General features: G+C 38.1%; 1 non-coding gene across 1 annotated transcript; it reads right to left on the reverse strand.

Annotated features, from left to right (window-relative positions):
• Positions 1-891: 891 nt before the first annotated feature.
• On the reverse strand, positions 892-998 carry LOC133820609 (small nucleolar RNA R71). The gene has a single exon (XR_009887015.1). It is a non-coding gene; the product is annotated as a small nucleolar RNA R71 (small nucleolar RNA).
• Between the last annotated feature and the right edge of the window lie 14,063 nt (positions 999-15,061).

Below are 15,061 nucleotides of genomic sequence, written 5' to 3' on the forward strand. Positions count from 1 at the left end.
CTGGTCGAGAGGCTTAGGCCCAATCAGGGACGTACTATTACGTTGGCTGACCCTATGGTCGTTGGAAAAAAAAGTGCTTGGCTATCTCTATGGCTAGTTACTCAGAGCTAAGAGCAAGGGTCCCAGGTGACTCTATGGTCACATAGTTAGGGCACAGGGCCTCAGGTTGACTTTATGGTCATTTATTTAGGGCAGCGGGCCCCAGAATGATCCAATGATCATTTATTTGTGATTGTATGCATGCATAGTAGGTTATTACTACTGGGCATGCTAGATATGTATTTGGAATCTGTATGTACTGTTCATGCACATGTTTAAGTTTTCTTGCTGAGCCTTGGCTCACGGGTGCTATGTGGTGCAGGTAAGGGAAAAGGAAAGCTAGACCAGCCATGAGTTGGAGTGCTTCCGTGGCGGCGTGTACATATGAGGCTGCTCGTCCACCACGACCGAGGATATCTCAGAGGAGCTAGGGTTGTATCCCTTATTTTGCCACTTAGGCCAGCTGGTTGGAACTTTTGATTTGTATATACTCTTTTAAACATCTGTTTGTAACATTGTGGGATCCCATGTATCTATGAAACTTTTAAATGAAAAGTCAATGTTACCTTTAACCAAAAATTTTAACCCTAATCCTTAACATTAACCTTTGTTACACGTTTATAACCAAATGACTTGATTAGCAAGTCTGACACTATTTAAAGTACACAGTGTAACGGTCATGGATTAGGAGGACGTTACAACGCCGATTCTGTGCGATTAAAGTTCTTCCCCTTCTCCTTTAAGAATAAAGCCAAAAGCTGGTTATACTCTTTAAGACCTAGGTCTATTGGAACATGGGAGGAAATGACCAAATATTTCTTTTTGAAACACTTCCCTAGCCATAAGACCAACAGTCTAAAACGACAAATTTCCACTTTTTCCCAAAAATACAATGAAACGTTCTATCAAGTATGGGAAAGATTCAAAGATCTGTTAAATTAGTGCCCTCACCATGGCTATGAGAAATGACGTTTGGTCAATTGTTTCTATGAAGGCCTCACAAGTCGTGAACGCATATTTGTAGAAATGCCATGCAATGGTGAATTCCTCAAAAAAGAGCCAGACGATGCTCTTGAATATCTCAAAAAAGCAGCGAGTGATCACCACGCCAGTGTTGAGTCTGCCGATGGACAATGAGAAGTTCGTGGTTTATTGTGATGCTTCTAGACAGGGTTTAGGGTGTGTGTTGATGCAAGCTAGGAAGGTGATAGGCTACGCATCGAGACAATTAAAGGAGTATGAGCAGAGATATCCCATGCATGATCTAGAATCGGCAGCAGTGGTGTTCACACTTAAGATTCGGAGACATTATCTATATGGTGAGAAGTGCGAGATATACACCGACCATAAGAGTTTGAAGTACTTCTTTACTCAGAAGGATCTGATTATGCGCTAGAGACGGTGGCTGGAGTTGGTTAAGGATTACGATTGTGACATCCTATACCATCTTGGGAAGGCTAATGTAGTAGTTGATGCATTGAGCCAGAAAGGCCCAGGACAACTGTTCAGTTCGAGACAGATATCTGATAAGCTAGTTGAGGAGATGACTAGAGCGGGTATAGAGTTGGTGGTTGGTCGGTTAGCCAACATCACTCTTCAGTCTATGCTCCTTGAGAGAATCAAGGAGGCATAGGGGAATGATTTCCAGTTGAGGGTTTACAGGGAGAACGCTTAGTTGGAGCGGCTAAGGACTTCTCTATCTCAGAGATGGGGTTACTAAAATATAAGGGTTGGATCTGTGTTCCGATGGATTCAGATATCCGGCGGGAGATCTTAGATGAACTGCATACCACTCCCTATTCCTTGCATCCGGGAATGACGAAGATGTACCAGGATCTGAGAGCTTTGTATTGATGGTCGAGCATGAAGAGGGATGTGGTAGATTATGTGGCCAAGTGCTTAACTTGTCAGCAGGTCAAGGCTGAACATCAAAGGCCAGCATGGTTGCTGCAGCCTCTAGGGATTCCGGAGTGGATGTAGGAAGATATCGCCATGGACTTCGTGGTTGGTTTGCCGAAGACAGTGGGACATCATGATTCGGTGTGGGTGATTGTGGATAGGTACACCAAGTCCGCCCACTTTTTACCAATCAGGACGACTTATATTGTGGAACAGTATGCTGAGTTATATGTGAAGGAAATTGTTCGATTGCATGGGGCTCCAAGGTCGATAGTATCCGACAGGGACCCCACCTTCACTTCCAAGTTCTGGGAAAGTCTGCAGAAGGCTATGGGCACACAGTTATAGTTTAGTACCGCTTATCATCCTTAGACAGATGGTCAGAATGAGAGGACGATTCAGATATTGGAGGACATGCTATGAGCCTATGTGCTGGATTTTGGGGGATCTTGGAGTAAGTATCTTCCTTTGATTGAGTTCTCGTATAACAACAGTTATCAGGCGACTATCGGAGTAGCTCCGTATGAGATACTTAATGGGAGAAAGTGCAGATCACCTATCCATTGGGATGAGACCGGTGAGAGGAGATACATAGGTCCTGAGATGGTTCAGATGACCAATGAGGCGGTTGAGAAGATTAGAGCTCGAATGCTTGCCTCCCAGAGTTGCCAGAAGAGTTATTCAAATCTGAAACGCAGGAGCGTGGAGTTTCAGGTTGGTGACCATGTGTTCCTTAGGGTTTCACCTTTGAGGGGAGTGAAACGGTTTGGTGTTCGGGGAAAGCTGAGCCCTAGATTTGTGAGCCCCTTTGAGATTCTAGAATGGGTTGGAGAGGTAGCTTACAGATTGGCGATGCCTCCAACCTTATCAGGGGTTCATGATGTGTTTCACGTGTCTATGCTTCGAAAGTATGTATCTGATTCGGCGCATGTTCTGAGTTATGAGAATTTGGAGCTAGATCAGGATTTGTCTTATGAGGAGAAGCCGGTTCAGATTCTCGACCGAAAGGACAAATTCTTGCGGAGCAAGACCATCGCCTTGGTGAAAGTGTTGTGGAGGATCAACAAGGTCAAGGAGGCGACATGGGAACTAGAATCAGAGATGCGGGAATGGTATCCCGGGTTATTCATGTAATTTCGAGGACAACATTTCTGTAAGGAGGGGATAGTTGTAACGACCCAAATTTGCTAATAAGGCTTAGGGCCTTGATTAGTGTGCCTGGAGGGCAATAAGTGAATTATTGTTATAATATGGGAATTTGTATGGATATGTGATTAGTGATGCATGTTTAGGTGAATTAAATATGCATGTGGGCCCTGTCTGGTTATTAGGGGCATGATTGTAAGTTTAGCCCGTTGAGGGTATAAATATGATAATTGTGATATACTTGTGATATAACTGTGTTGCACGATCCGAGACAGTTCTAGGGAGCAGTTAGCTAGAAAGTCACAACGGGGTTGGAAATCCGCCTCGGGGCGAGTCGAGGGGAGTTTCGGGTATTAGAATTTTTATGGGGTTATCGGGTTATGGAAATAAATATTTGGAGATATATTTGAGGTTAGAATGTTTAGAAAGGAATGTGGGGGAAATTTACCATTTTGCCCTCGGGGACGTTTTTGGTACCCTGAGCCTTGAGGTAACCTTATAGACTTAAGTAAAATAAAACAAATATGGGAAACCCACAGAAAGCTCTAAACCAACCCTGTCTCCTTCTCTATCTCTCTTTTGTTTTCTCTCCTTTGGAAGCTTGGGGAAAACCTTGGAGAATCACTCAAAGACTAAGGAAATTCAGCTGGGATTTTGGGAGCTAGGGGCTTGGAGCTTAGAGAATTGATTTAGGGATTCACTCCTGCTTAAGGTAAGCTTTAATTTCAGTAAATTATATTGAGTAACTGCTGGTTTTCTTAGAGTATGCATGTGTGTTGGGTGAAGAATTGACTTTGAGTTTGACAAGGTTTTTGGCTTGAGTTCTTGTTGGGTTTTGTTGTTGAATCTATAGTATAACCTTTGTGATGATTAGTTTGGATTGTTGGCTTGATTTTGGGGTTAATTGGATTGGTTTTTGAGGTGAAGATGGTGAGTTTTTCTGGGCTCGAGGGGTCGGGCCACGGCGCTGTTCTTGCTGAGCCGCGACCCCTTAGAATTTGGGGCGTCTGGAATTGAAGGCACGCCGCGGTGCCCTTCAGGAAGGGCCGCAGCGCGTGTACGCTAACTTGAGGCTGGGCCTCGGGTTGAGCTGGGGGCTGCAACATGAGTCCCTAGGGCCGCAGCGCTTAGTGCATTTTTGGGTTCTAGAGAGGTTTTAGGCTCGGGAATTCAATAGTTAAGGCTCGGGATGGATTTTATCACCCGGATTGATAGAATATTCCAGAGATTAGAATTATGACCCAAAGCTATTTAATGGATAAGATATTGATTGGTGGATATGTTAATGCATTGTGACTAAGGTTTCGGTGAGGCTCGGACTAGGGAACTGTGCTCGGGATATCGGTGCCTGGAAAGCTCGGGATGCAGGTAAGAAAACTACTGTTCCTATAGAGCTTGAGTTGCAGGGCTCGGCCCTATATGACTGTGTTGCAGGGCGTGGCCCTTTGATTGAACTTGTATGTGTTTAATTATCTGTTTAGTTATATTATGTGTACATATAAATGAATGAACAGCGATGGCCGGGAATGGCGAAGGCCAGGAACGGCGAAGCCCGAGAACGGCAAGGGGCCGGGAGTAGCGTTTAGCACGTGGAGTGCGAGTTGCCAGGGCGAGACCCCAAGGGATACCTGAGATATCCTTACGGTATAGACCGCGAACCCAGGGCCTGGGAAAGCGCCTGGGACAGCATGGTCGTACGTGTATAGCCTGATAATGGCTTGAATTTTATGTTAAGTGTTTGATATGCATATATTATCTTCTTGTGAGGGTTTTCTTGTTGGGCTTTGGCTCAGGGGTGCTCTATGGTGCAGGTAAAGGCAAGGGGAAAGTCGATCAACCTTGAGTATGGTGAGCGTAACGAGCGGCGCTTACATGTCTGGTCTGCCTGGCTGTCACAGCCAGAGGTACCTTTGGGGGATGATTATACTAAACTTAAATTTTGTCGTTTAGTCGACTCTGGTTATATTTTCAATTGTAAATATTCCTAAACAATGTTTTTGGGATCCTAAATGTTAAACGCTTTATACTTTTCAATGAAAGGTTTATTTTCAAATTTATGACTCTGATTATGGTTTTATTACACTTTTGTCCAAAAACCTCGATTAGCGAGTTAATTGCACATTATAAACTCACTTAGTAACGACTCTAAGGCAGTAGGGCATTACAGGCAACCTATGGCCCAATCCTCCAACTCCAACAGTCAAAATGTTAAGGAGATCAATGTCACACAACTAGAAGTGATAAAACTTTAGAAGATCCATCTATTAAAACCACTACTTCAAGCACTCCAAATGTTATTCCTACAAATGCACCACCCAATGCTTCTGCAAAAGTTCCATTTCCTCAGTCTTTGAAACCTATTGGGAAAATTCTTGAAAACCGACCTGAAATCCTTGAGCACTTGACACAAGTGAAGATTAATCTTCCTTTACTTCACATCATAAAACAAATGCTGGCTTATGCCAAAATCATCAAGGATCTATGCACTGCAAAAAGGAAGCATCATGTCTAGAAGACTGCTTTCTTGGCTGAGCAAGTGAGTGCGGTAATTGAACAAAAGACCCCGCCGAATACAAATATGCTGGTTGTCCCACCATTTTTTGCCAATTGGAATCATTAAGTCAGCCAAGCTCTACTTGATCTTGGCACAAGTGTAAATCTCATACCTTATTCTATGTACTTGCAGCTCGGTCTTGGAGAAATGAAGCCAAAATCTATTGTGCTACAGCTTGCTGACCGCTCCACCAAAAATTTTAGGGGTATTGTTGAGGATTTTTTTAGTTCAAATTGAAAAATTCTATTACCCCATGGAATTTCTTGTTCTTGATACCCAATCTGTGGTAAATATGGAGTCAAAAATTCCTATTATCCTCGGAAAACCATTCCTTGCTACTACAAATGCTTTAATCAATTGTCATAATGATCTAATGAAGATATCTTTTTGGAAATATGACATTGGAGGTAAGTATTTTCCACATTGGAAAACAACCCCGAGAGGATGACGAGTGTTATCAAACTTTTATGATTGACACTCTAATTCCCAAGGAGATTCGATTGCGAAGCAATTTTTATAATCTTGATGAACTCCTCCTTATGTCTGATTATGAAAGTCCCGGCCTTATTGAGTTCACTCTTGCAATTTCTTATCATAAAGACTCACAACACAGAGGGACAAAAAATTTGGAAGCCTCGTTTTGAAGAGCTACCTCGTGAGAGGGCACAGCCAAAAACTTCAGCTGAAGATGTTCTAATTGTTCAATTGGCCCAACTATCTGAGGGTTTGAAACACGTCTTATTGGGAGATGGCAAAACCTTGTTAGTTATCATACAAAATTCTCAAGAATTGTTGTACTCGAGCTACTACGAACGCATAAATCTGTGATAGGTTGGACGCTTACTTATATCAAAGGTATTAGCCCTTTAATTTTCTCCCATTGAATCAATATAGAGGATGAGGCTATCCCTCGAAGGGATCCTCAAAGGCGACTAAACCCCACAATGAAAGAAGTCGTGAAAAAGGAAATTATGAAATTACTAGACCCTCGTATCATCTATCCAGTGCCCGGCAGCAAATGGGTTACTCCAATTTAGGTAGTACCTAAGAAATCGGGTGTCACCATGGTCCAAAATGAAAAAGGCGCCCTTTTCCCCACAAGAACTATGACGAGATGGCGCATATGAATTGGTTATATAAAATTAAATGTCGCCTCTCGCAAAGATCCTGTTTTCAATCCCATTCATTGATCAAATCCTTGAGCGTGTAGCTGGTCATCCTTTTTATTGCTTTCTTGATGGCTATTCAGGCTATTATAAAATCAAGATTACATTAGAGGATCAAGATAAGACAACTTTCACTTGTCCTTTTTGCACTTATGCTTTTCGGCATATGCCTTTTGGGTTGTGTAATGCATCAGCTACTTTCCAAAGATGCATGATGAGTATCTTCAGTGGCATGATTGAAAAATCTATGGAAGTATTCATGGATGACTTAACCGTCTTTAGAAATTCTTTTGATACTTGCCTTCTCAACCTTGAAGCCATTTTAAAACGATGCATTGAGAAATTCCTTGTCCTTAATTGGGAGAAGTGTCATTTCATGGTGTCTTCTGGCATAGTCTTAGGTCATATTGTTTTAGAAAAAAAGAATGAGATTGATCAATCTAAAATTGTTCTTATCTCGAAATTGCTTACCCGCAAGACTGTCAAAGACATTAGATCATTCCTTGGTCATGTTGACTTTTGTCGGAGGCTCATACAAATCTTTTCAATGATTTCTTGTCCATTATGTAACCTCCTAGCCAAGGATGTCGTCTTTGAGTGGACACAAAAGTGTGAGGATTCATTCTGAGCATTTGTGACCTCATTCACTTCTGTTAGGAAATGAAATATAGCAGGGGTAGGACTAGTCATTTTTCCTAAGGTTTTGTACACCACCTGATACCTCTTCATTGGAAAATTATAGGGACTAGTATTTTGTTAGAATATTCATCCTTCTCCTTTGTAATGATTTGTTGTATGCATGAGTGCGTGTATGTGAGGTGTGAGAATTTAGGTCTAGAACCTTCTGTACTCTGTATAAATAGCAATGCAATATACAAGCCACAATTGAGCTGAGTTTTTTGTTATGATTAATGCCCTAAAAGCATGTAAAGACATTTGATTTGTTTTAAATAAAAGTACAATTTTATTATATTTGAATGTTATAATTATTGTTTGAATTAATTATATAATAATATCAAGAAAATTCCCTATTCATTCATGAGAATATGATCTTGTATTAGTACGAGAGAATTAAGATCATATATAATGAATAAAATAGTCAGTAACATATTAAAGTAAGGAATATTTAATGAATGGTTACTAGTACGGTTTGCTAAGCATACAAGATGCAAGTAATCAAGATTCAGATTACCGATGTGGATAGACATCTTAGTAAAGGTGTTGTATATAATAGAGATTATATATGACAAGACCAATGAGAATTAATTATCTTTATAAACTTGTCGTTTGATGTAAAGATTTGATTCTTGTCATAATAGATGATCATTTGTAGATCACTCTAAATCCTGAGTATTCATGAACTCCTGTTTATGTTTATTGGATCTTTTGATTCACTCGTTAAGGTCTCTTAGAATAATGAGGCTAATGACTTTTGTTTTGGAGATTCAATATCATCGATGGCTGGGAACATGAATTACAATATTGGAATCCATGCTTTCCTAACAGATCGAATATTGGTTCCCTTAAGGGTTGATTCTAGAACTGAATAGTTATTGAGCTCAAATCTATAATTAGATTATAGATTAATTATTTTCCAGTGAATTAATGGTACTTAAGGATCAAGAGGTAATTATAAGGGTAAAACGGTAATTTTGACCAGCTCTAATTAACGAACCAATAATGGAGGACGAAACTACATATATTGATTATATCAATGGACTACTAGAGAAAACTCTGTAAATATAATTCTATAAATACTTAGAGTGCAATTCAATATTTATAGTGGAGTAATCATGGAATTAATAAACAAGATTATTAGATTAAAGAGTTTAATTAATAATCTGGTTTATTGGAGCTTTGTATTATAGGTCCATGGTCCCCAGATCACCTCTGTCCTACATTGTCAAGGGTAAGGATGTCAAAAAAAAAATTGTAAAGAGAAATGACTAAATTGCAAAGGAATTAATTTTCCGGGGCAAGGAAATAATTATTTGATAATTATGGGTAATTGATTAATTGTGAATTAATTAATTATTTAACTATATAGTTTTTATTTTGAAAAACTATAGGTTAAAATTAATATTAATCTTGTTTGGATTAATATAAAGAGAGAAAATAATAAATATCTTATTTATAATATGATGTTTATTTATTTATTTTAAAACTTATATTTTAAGATAAAGTTAATTTTGAATTAACTCATATTTATGCTGGGATAAATATATTGTCTTAAAAGTTGATTAAATAAATAAATGAGAAAATTAGGGAAACCCTAATAGGGTTGGGCGACACACACTTTACAGTACAGTGTGTGGCGCCTAGCATCAGGGATTTTATCACTGGATTTGAATTTTGAATTTCAAATAAATTTGTTTAATCAATTATTTAATTATTCTTTTTAGATATGATTTAAATAGATAATTAAATAAAACTATTTAATCAGTTTTAATTTGAATTATATTTTAATTAAATAAAGATTATTTAATTAGATTAAATATCTTTATAACTAATATACTTGATATTAAAAAAATGCTTAATGATCAGACTCTCTCTTAAAAGCGATAGTTTTCTCTAAACCTGCAAAACTATTCTAAATCTTCTCTCTGTCAAAACTCTCTAGATTTCATGTGTTGAGTACATCTAGAGAGTCACATAAATCAAACCTTTGAATCATACGTGCCCACACACGTCCTTGTGTGTCCGAGGATTGGTCTGGAGGATCAGGGTGTGAGATCTCAGAACACTGGATAGGAAGATCGTTGATTTATCCAAAAAGACTCAATGACACTTGATAGGCTACCAGAGGTAATCCCATATCTATTTTTATGTGATTTAATATTTATATATGTATATGATAATGGCTGGTATTAATATTTAATAAAATGGGTCTATATATTCCGCTGCGTACCTTTGATTTGATCATTTAATACCAACAATTGGTACCAGAGGAGTCTATACATATACATATAAATATATATATATTAAATACTGTGTGGGTTTCTTGCATTTGTTATATGTATGTTGATATGTATATTGAATTGATGGATAGGTTTTTTGAATGTATGCTTGAATGATGGATCGTTAATTATATGGTGCTAACGAGTTAGGATTTTTATTGTTTTAATAGATCTTGTGTAAGCCATAAAGGGCATAAGATTTTTTGTAAATTTATTTGAGAAATATGTATTTTAAAATCTGTACACAAAGAAAATTGGAGGGACCCGAGACACCATGGTAGCAGCCCGAGCCCCTTAGCCAGAAGGCTGAGCCGCACGCACCAGCCGAAGTTACCCCTTGCACGTGCGCGCGAGCCTCCTGATTCCCTGCTCTGCGCGCGCCTCTACTCGCCCCAGTGTCGCGCGCCCACACCTCTGCCTAGCTCATGCGCTCGCGGGCCTCTGGCTTCCTGCTCCTGCGCGCCCAGCCCCATGTGCCCTAGCCAACGACAACCATCCAACCCGATCCCTAGGCTCACCATGCTGCCAACCCTAGGGTTTCCTAGGGCACCATTTTGGTGCCCAAAACCCTAATTCCTAAGTTGATGAAAAATATCTTTTATTTAATTAATTTTTAAATTATTTGAATTTAAAAGTTTAATCATCTTATTTTATTTTATTAGAAAATAATTTTTTTTAGTTGAATATGATATTTTAATATCTTAAGTTTAAATAATTATTTTAATTTGATTATTTAATTATTTAAATTCAACTAAATTAAAAAGATGAAAAAATGGTTATTTAATTAAAAGTTAGTTTTGATTAAATAAATTAATTAGAAAATTTGTTTCTAATTAATAAGTTGGGCAAAAACAAAGTTCTTAAAGATTAGCAAGAAAGCCTAAAGGAGAGGAGGAGCATTCTTGGAGAGTCTTGAAAGCTGCATAGACTTAGATTGCATTTTAATTTCTAATTTTTTAAAGGGTTGTAAATCTTAGAAATACCCATTAGTACTCGGTTCATCATTTATTGTTTATTTATTTATTGTATTTATTTAAATAAATGTTCATTGATGTTTGATTGATAACATGATCATGCATTAGTCAATTACATGTCATTCATGAAACCCCACACTGTTTCTCATTAATCATGCATCTTTTAGAAACATGATTATCTAGGATTTTCCAATTTGTTTATATGAATTGTTTTTTGTGAAATCAATTGCATGTAAACTACTAGGTATTAAATTAGTTAAAATTTGACAACTCACACCATAATAAAGGCAATAGTTTTAATTAGCCTTCAAGATAACCAATTTTATGTAAAAAGCGTTTTAGTAAAGTTAGATGAATGTAATGGGTAATTATTTAGATCACATTAATTATAGAAACATGCTATTTTATAATTATGATTTTTGTAATTAATTGCATTCATAGGGTTATTAATAAACTAGTAAGTAATTTGGAATTAATTGATTTGTTTAATAAAACACATTTAATCTAAAATAGTAAGTGGGAGAAGGTGAACATCTCAATGTGACCTATGGTCTCCATTATTAGTACAACACCGTGAGATATGAATAGGGCCTCGAGGCGACTTTGTTTCTATCCCCCTAAGGAACGTTTCTAGACATATCAATTCCAAGGTTGGCTTCTTACGAAGATAGGAGGAAGTGATGTATTTTAGGCTTGACCGACCCTAAGGCGGCACTCTCTAAGTTAAGTCATGAATTCTGAAATAATGGGTTACACTTACAAAGATGTAATTAAGCTTTTGCGGTGGATAATTACATCTTGAACAAACCAGCGGTACTTTATATTTAAAAGAGGAAAAAAAGAGTTATTTTAAGTTTTAAATTATAAAGATAAGATTGTCTTATAAGCTATCTGAATTTAACTTGACCGGCCCTAAGGCGACACTTTATTTGTTGGGTAGTTTTATCGTGGAAAAGTAAATGTTAATTTATGAGTTTTAATTGTTGCATTCATGCATCATGTTTACTTTCCAAAACATTGATATTTTTTCAAATTATAATATTATTGTTTTTTATTTATTTCAGTAATGTCGAACGGTGGCAATCCTATAACCGCTTTACTATCACTTAAAAAACATAATGGTGATAATTTTATAAGTTGGAAATCAAATCTAAATCTTATGTTAATCTATGAGAACTACAAATTTGTCCTGACTGAGGAATGTCCGGAAGAGCCCGCTGCCACTGCCTCGAAGAATGTTCGGGACAAGTATGGTGCCTGAAATCAATCCAATAATAAGGAAAAGTGTTACATGCTTGTGAGCATGAATGATGTTCTAAGAACAACGCATGAAACCATGGAAACTGCGTTTGAGATAATGGATTCTCTGCAGGCCATGTTTGGGCAACAATTTGATCAAAGTATACATGAGGCTACTAGAACCTACATGACTACTAAGATGAAGAAAGGTGTTTATGTACGTGAACATGTTTTACACATGATTAATGTGATGCATGAAGCAGAAATACATAGGGCCATCATTGATGAGCGTACACAAGTAAGCATCATACTGGAATCGCTCACTCCTACCTTTTCTGTGTTCACCACCAACTATATTATGAATAAGTTGGAATTCAACATGACCCAGCTGTTGAATGAACTGCAGACATTTGAGTCTCTTAACAAATCTATTACAAAAGAGACTGAAGCAAATGTGGTAGAGGAGAAACCTTCAAACTCTGAGGAGAAATCCAAGAAGAGAAAGAAGAACAATAATAAGGACAAAGGAAAGGGAAAAAAGTCTAATAAAGGCATGAAGGCACCAAAAGCCAAGGAGAACAAAGTTGACAACAACTCCAAGAAGAAATAGCCAAAAGGAAAATGTTTCCACTGTGGAGTTGAAGGTCACTGGAAGAGAAACTACAAGAAGTATCTCTCTAAGCTGAAAAAGAAAAGGTAAATATGATTTACTTGTACTTGAATCTTGTGTAGTGGAAGAAAATATGTCATCCTGGGTTTTAGATTCAGGAGCCACTAACCGTGTTTGTTCTTCCATGTAGATACTTGAGTCATCAAGGGAGCTGACAGATGGCGAGGTGACCATGCGAGTTGGAAGTGGATCGCTCATTTCAGTAAGAGAAAAGGGAACCATTCGTTTAAATTTTGGAGCGCTCAAGCTCAGACTCCAAATAATGTTGTGCGTCAATTTGTAAGCACCAATTTCAGTCTTTGGAAAACCATGGTGTCGGCCATAGTTCGAGGCCACAAACTCGACGACTATTTGAAGGGAACCAAAACAAAACCACCAAAGTTTATCTCAACAACTCCATACAGTGAAGATGGAGTAATCACAGAGCAACAAGTGAACCCAGAGTACGAACAGTGGATAGTGAACGATCAACTACTGTTTGGATGGTTGTATGACTTAATGACTAAAGGGATTGCGAGTAAGGTAATGGGATGCAATTCTTCAGTTTCTCTATGGCGTGCAGTTGAGGCACTGTATGGAGCAGATTCCATGCCGAATATGGATGAGTTTCAGACAAAAATCCAAACCTCTCGAAAGAGCTCTCTCACCAGGCCCGACTATCTCAGACAGAAGAGACAATGGGCTGATGTACTCACCCTTGCAGATAATCCTTACCCCGAGTCTCAGCTTGTAGCTAACATGTTGTCTGGTTTAGATGTAGATTACTTGCCAAATATAGTTCTTATCGAAGCTAGATAATCCACAACCTGGAAATAACTTCAACATATCATTCTGAGCTACGACAGCAAAATGGAGTGTCTCAACACACTATCTGGCTTAAACAAGCTTCTGAATGGCTTGACCAATCCCACAACTAACCTATCCAACAAGCCTAACAACCCTGAAATAGGTCGTGAAACTGGCTCAAATCCTTATGGTGGTAACAATAGAGAAGGACATGGTGGCGATAGAGGCGAAGACAGATTTCATGGCTGTGGAGATAGGAGCAGTGGCCCGAAACCAACCTGCCAAGTCTATGGAAAGTATGGTCACTCAGAAGCATATTACTACAATAGGTTTGATGAGACCTATATGGGTTCAGTTCTAGGAAGCAGCAACAGTCAAGATAAGAGTTCACAGAACCCTTCAGCCTTTGTAGCCACACCCATTATACTGGACCATGACGCCTGGTATGCAAAAAGTGGTGCAAGCAACCACACACTGCTGAAGCTAGTAAAATGAAGTCAAAGGTGGAGTATAATGGTAAGGAGAACCTCACTGTAGCATATGGAAACTGTTAGGAAAATAGTATTTGCCTCAATGGAAATGGTAAGAAAATACAACTCTATGCAATATATTACAAATAAATAATGATTGATTAAAAAGAGTGTTACAACTCTATAACTAAACATACAAATAAATAAGAGAAGGATTAGAAGAAGCGAATGATGAAATACAACTCTAAGCAAAGGATACAAATAAAGCAAAAGTGTTTGTAACAGAAGAAAAGCAAAGATTACAACTCTAAACAAGAAATACAAGTAAATGGAGAAGAAGAATATGAAGATGAAAAGCAGTAGAGTAAAAGAGAATAACAAGAAACAAAAGATAAACAACTCTCACTCACACTACCAAAGTGAAGAGTGTTGGGGATCACAAACTTGAACAAGGTTTGAAACCTTTGTCCAAAAGCTTATTTCCCCCTAACTCAAGCACTAAGGGATCTCTCATAGATTTTGGAAATGCTTTCTGGAACAATCAAGCCTCTAGGTGTTTCTAGCCAAGTGCTCTAATGGATAGAGAAATTGTGTCTTTCAAGTGAGCAATATGCTCCTATTTATAGAGTTTAGGGACACCCATTGAATTTCAAATTCCATCAACCCCCATGGCTGTTACCAATGATTAATTGGATGTTTATGGAATTAAAAATGAGATTTGAGAGTTATTTGGGCTTTTGGAGCCGTTTAACACAATTTGGAAAAACTGATAAAATGGTAAGTTTTTGGCCTGTGGCCGAGGCTAGGGACATTAGTGGCCACGACCACTGCTCTCTGTCCCACAGGCTGCGGCCACTGACCATTTTTAGCACAAAATTTTGTGTTGTTTTTCCAAACGGTTCCACCCCCCCCCCCCCCTAATTGATTCTGTAACCCCCAAAACACATTATTGGGGTTAAAATCATATTTATAACATACATATCTTAATATTTTGTAACAACAAATTCACACAATAATGGGTAATATTTGGAAGTTACAAATTTGTGATTAAATTTGTAACATATTTGGATATTTCACATGCATCTAAATAATGCAACTCTCTATTATATGTTACAATATGTGACACTCTATGTCACATTTATTTAATCTAAATCATTATAA

Source organism: Humulus lupulus, chromosome 2 (genome assembly GCF_963169125.1).
Source record: "Humulus lupulus chromosome 2, drHumLupu1.1, whole genome shotgun sequence".
Classification (NCBI taxonomy): Eukaryota; Viridiplantae; Streptophyta; class Magnoliopsida; order Rosales; family Cannabaceae; genus Humulus; species Humulus lupulus.